Genomic DNA, 5,553 nt, shown 5'->3' with positions numbered 1-5,553 from the left:
AAGAGTTCCAAGCAAGATAAGGTGGCCAGCTCCACAAGAGAGGCCGAATACATTGCCGCTTGTGAAGCTGCACAAGACAGTGTTTTTATTCGGAAGTTCCTAGAGGATATTGTTGTGTTCCTGGGCTGGTCAAAATCGTTGGACCTTTATTGCGATAATTCAGGTGCCATCACACATGTCAAGGAAACGAGACAACACCACACGAGCATGCACATAGACCGAAAGTATCACCTGATACGAAAGCTCATACAGAATGGTGATACTAATTTATGCACGATTCATACAGATGCAAATGTCGCATATCTGGTGACTAAGCCAGTTCCACAACCCAAGCATGAGGGGCACATTAGAAGTATGGGTATTCAATGTCTATTTGATTGACTCTAGTGCACGCCAGAGACTGTCGGTGCACAAAAGTTCGGGCCTTTAGTGCCCCTTACTTGTGCCCATGCAGTTGTAGCCACGCCCGCGGCAAGGCTTGCCGGGGGACTGCGCAAAACAAACATGAAGACGTCCAAGCCAACACCCAGAAGACTGAAGACCGAAGGCTAAGGCCCAGGGAAGATCCTTGCCCGGGGGAGATAGCAAAGTCCCGAACATACATGCTCCCGGCGAGATCCCAGGCCGTCACCGCTCCCGCGCAACGACCAGCTGTCCATTCTTCCTTGATACATGTCGATCCTCCAGGATATGTGTCGAGCGACATCTGGGGGTGAACTATGTTGATGGAACGCATCCCTATCCCATGTCAGGGAGTCCTGATGAAACATTTAATACGTATATCTTCACACGCCAGTAACACTGTAGTAGCCGTACACCCCATGTGTGCACTATACTACCGTGCACCCCGTGGGTACCCAATTTCGCCACTGTTGGTGATCCCTTTGACCTATAAAAGGAGGCCCAAGGCATAGCTGCAAGAGGATCGAACGTCTGGGGTTTAGACGCTCAGTAAGTAGCTACCTTACATGCATAGCGCTCATGTAGCCCAAACCCTAGAACACAGAATACACCCAAAGCAGGAGTAGGGTTTTACGCTTTTCAACGGCCTGAACCTGGGTAAAAATGCCCTTGCACTTGATTTTTGGTTCTGATCTTGGTGCATCCCTTTCCCCCCGACGAACCATAAAGGGATCCACGCGATCCCATAGGTGTCGTGCTTCGTTGCCCCGACAGAGACTGTTGGAGATATGCCCTAGAGGCAATCATGTATGATGATATTTCCTATGTGTTTACGAATAAAGATAGTCCTTGGATATTATCAATGATGCGTATTAACAAGTACGTGACTCGTTTGTTAGACTATACATTGTATGATGACTATTCTAAATGGTCCCTAGTGAAAAGAGTTGTGTGGACGCGTAATCAACTAGACTAGCATATGATACGCTGGATGGTATAGTCTCACCAACCATGTAGCATTGGATTCTAGCCGGATAATATGGACTCAGAAAGATCTAGTCAGATTTGACGTAGTCTGATGCAAGTCGAGATAAGGTGTGAGTTGCACACACCCTACTATGAGAGGCAGCTATAGGTCATTTGTGAGTCTCTAGTACAACATACGTTATATGACCTAAGATCTGAGCTGGCGCATGTACTCGGGATGGTGACAGATTTGCTTTGGGCTGACCAAATGCTACTCCGTGACTAGGTAGTTACAAAGGTAGGATTCGAGCTTGTCTAGACCCATGCTTCGAGACGTGATCGAGCAAGATGGGATTTGCCCCTCTGATCAGGAGAGATATACTCTGGGCCTCTCAGGTGATCTGACCTGGATAAGCATGGCCGTGCGATGAGGACTATGGGTTAATTTGAATGTTGGTCAGATTCATCGGAACGAGAAAGAGGTTGTACGATGATACGTCTCAAACGTATCTATAATTTTTGATGGTTTCATGTTGTTATCTTGTCTTCTTTGGATGTTTGATGTACCTTTTATATCTTTTTTGGGACTAACTTATTAATTCAGTGCCAAGTGGCAGTTCCTGTTTTTTCTGTGTTTTTGACTCTTTTCAAATCTGATTTTGGAACGGAGTCCAAACGGAAGAAAACCCCCGAAATGATTTTTTTCCGAACGGAAGAAGATCAGGGGGCCTTTGGGCCAAGCCAGATGGGCTCCAGGGAGCCCACAAGCCCCCACTCCGCCACCAGGGGGGAGGCGGCGGTGGCAGGGCTTGTGGCCTCCCTGGCCGCCCCCTGACCTAGATCCTTGGCCTATATAGTCCCAAATATTCAGCAAAAAATCATGGAAGCCTCGAAAATACTTTTCCGGTGACGCAAGCTTCCGTTTCCGCGAGATCTCATCTGGAGACCCTTCCCGGCGCCTTGCCGGAGGGGACTTTGGAGTTGGAGGGCTTCTTCACCATCATCATCGCCCCTCCAATGACTCATGAGTAGTTCACTTCAGACCTACGGGTCCGTAGTTAGTAGCTAGATGGCTTCTTCTCTCTCTTGGATCTTCAATACAAAGTTCTCCATGATCTTCATGGAGATCTATCCGATGTAATCTTCTTTGGCGGTGTGTTTGTCGAGATCCGATGAATTGTGGATTTGTGATCAGATTATCTATGATATATATTTGAGTCTTTGCTGATTTCTTATATGCATGATTTGATATCCTTGTAAGTCTCTCCGAGTCTTGGGTTTTGTTTGGCCAACTAGATCTATGATTCTTGCAATGGGAGAAGTGCTTGGTTTTGGGTTCTACCATGTGGTGACCTTTCCTAGTGACAGTAGGGGCAGCAAGGCACACATCAAGTAGTTGCCATCAAGGGTAAAAAGATGGGGTTTTTATCATTGGTTTGAGATTATCCCTCTACATCATGTCATCTTGCTTAAGGCGTTACTCTGTTCTTATGGACTTAATACACTAGATGCATGCTGGATAGCGGTCGACGTGTGGAGTAATAGTAGTAGATGCAGAAAGTATCGGTCTACTTGTTTTGGACGTGATGCCTATAGATATAATCATTGCATAGATATGTTCACGACTTTGCGCGGTTCTATCAATTGCTCGACAGTAATTTGTTCACCCACCGTCTACTTGCTTTCATGAGAGAAGCCACTAGTAAACACTACGGCCCCCGGGTCTATTCACATCCATCGTTTACACCTCCACTTTTACTTTGCTTTGTTGCTTTGAGTTCTCACTTGGCAAACAATCTATAAGGGATTGACAACCCCTTCATAGCGTTGGGAGCAAGCTTTTGTGTTTGTGCAGGATCTTGTGATACTCCTCCACTGGATTGATACCTTTGTTCTCAAACTGAGGGAAATACTTACCACCGCTGTGCTACATCACCCTTTCCGCTTTGAGGGAACACCAACGCAAGGCTCCAAGGCCACGGGGGAAATCCTTCGCATACTTGCCTAGGAAGTCCCTTAAAGCGTAGCCGCAGCTGAAGGATTCCTGGTGCCGTCGACACGACAATTTCTAGCGCCGTTGCAAGGGAAGCACAACTGACATCATACGACAACAAGGATGGCCATGTCTCCTTTAGTATGACAATGTATATCGTGTGGGAAAGGGAACAAAAGTATGAACTACATGTTCGCCTAACCAGCTTCATCAGACACTTGGAGTCGACACGTCTTGCTAGAGGCCGCTACCGACTAGCCGAGTCGGGCGTGGTGTGAGTCGTGACCAAGTGAACGAGAATCTAATGGGTCACACGCTTAAGGGAAGGAACACGTAGGCTTTAGGGTCTGTGCGAGGCCCAATAGCTGAGCCTGCATCGGACGCCTATATATAGTGGAGGTGTGTTACGCCCAAGATGCGATCCTATCCTCAATTTGGCACGGGGCCTTGTCAGGGATAGAAGCGCATCTCGTCGTTTTGCAAGAATGGATATCGTTACAAGTACATGTACTGAAAAGAAGATATATATGGAATTGGCTTACACTCGCCACAAGCTACATTAGAGTCACATCAGTACAATGCTTAAACATCATGAAGAAGAGCAGGGTCCGACTACGGACGAAAACAAACGAGAAAAGAAGAACGACGTCCATCCTTGCTATCCCGGGCTGCCGGCCTGGAACCCATCCTAGATCGATCATGAAGAAGAAGAAGAAGCAACTCCAAATGAACAATCAACGCGCTCGCGTCAAGTAACCTTTACCTGTACCTGCAACTGGTGTTGTAGTAATCTGTGATCCACAGGGGACTCAGCAATCTCATTTCCAAAGGTATCAAGACTAGCAAATCTTAATGGGTGAGGTAAGGTTAAGTGGTGAGGTTGCGGCAGCGACTAAGCATTATATGAGGTGGCTAACTTATGAGTACAAGAAATAAGAGGGGCAGATCTACGCATAATGGACGTGAACTACTGATGATCATATGAATGATCCTCAACACCTACCTATGCCAGACATAACCCCACCGTGTCCTCGATCGGAGAAGGAACTCACAAAAGAGACAGTCATAGTTACGCACTTAGTTGGCAAGTTTTAATTAAGTTAACTTCAAGTTGTCTAGAACCAGTGTTAAACAAAGTTTCCACGTTGCCACATAACCGTGGGCACGACTTTCCGAAACATTTAACTCTGCAGGGGTGCTCCAACTAATCCATCACAAATTACCACAAGCCGCATAGAAATCCTCGATCATGAGACACGCGATCTCGTGGGACTCCTTAGTGGAAAACCTCAACTCTGAGATTACCCAAAGCATCACCAGAATCCCGATGCACAAGACATTCGTCAAAGGTAAAACTAACCCAGCAAGGACGCCCGGCGTGTCGACGATCCCGATAGGAGCCATGTATCTCGTTCTCAGGACACGACGGATGAGTGATGGTTACCACGCTAGACGCCGAGTTGCTCCGGGTAGCATTTGTAAGCTGCTCTGTTTTGGACCAGCACCATCAACACTGTCCCTCCCTATATTATGTAATATTACTACTCGGGTTCATGACGCCCTATGCTTTCAGTATTAACGAACTTATTATGTTGGGCAAATGTAGTACCAATGTTGGGCCTTGCCAGACCAGCTTTAATCTAAAACGAATTATCAAGGGGGTCCCCATAACAACCCCGATAGTGTTAGGATCTCAATTATGGAACATAACACCGGTTGCCGAAACTAAGGGGGCAAAGGTGGAACAAAACACGAGGCTAGAAAGGCCAAGCCTTCCACCTTTTACCAAGTATATAGGTGCATTAAAATAAATAGCATTTAATAGGGTGATATTACAAGGAACCCAAGTTATCACATGGAAACAACTGCACCTGCAACTAGCAACGCTAATACATGGTTAAGCAAGCGGTAACATAGCCAATCAGTGGTTTGCTAGGTCTGTGAATAGGTTGAAGGTTTTCATGGCAATGTTGGGAGGCTGATATTTAACAGGTGGTAGGCAACGAGACATAATGATAGAAACGGTAAAACTAGCATGGTAATGATAGTAATGGTATCTGGGGAAATGGTCATCTTGCCTGAGATCCCGCTTGGAAGAAAAATTACTCCGTGAAGCAGACGAACCGACGTAGTCGAACGGGTCCTCACAATCCAACACGCTTGCGGAACTCTATCGAGACAAAGCAAACCGG

Source organism: Hordeum vulgare, chromosome 6H, assembly GCF_904849725.1.
Source record: "Hordeum vulgare subsp. vulgare chromosome 6H, MorexV3_pseudomolecules_assembly, whole genome shotgun sequence".
Lineage (NCBI taxonomy): Eukaryota > Viridiplantae > Streptophyta > Magnoliopsida > Poales > Poaceae > Hordeum > Hordeum vulgare.
This window is presented reverse-complemented; position numbering follows the sequence as displayed.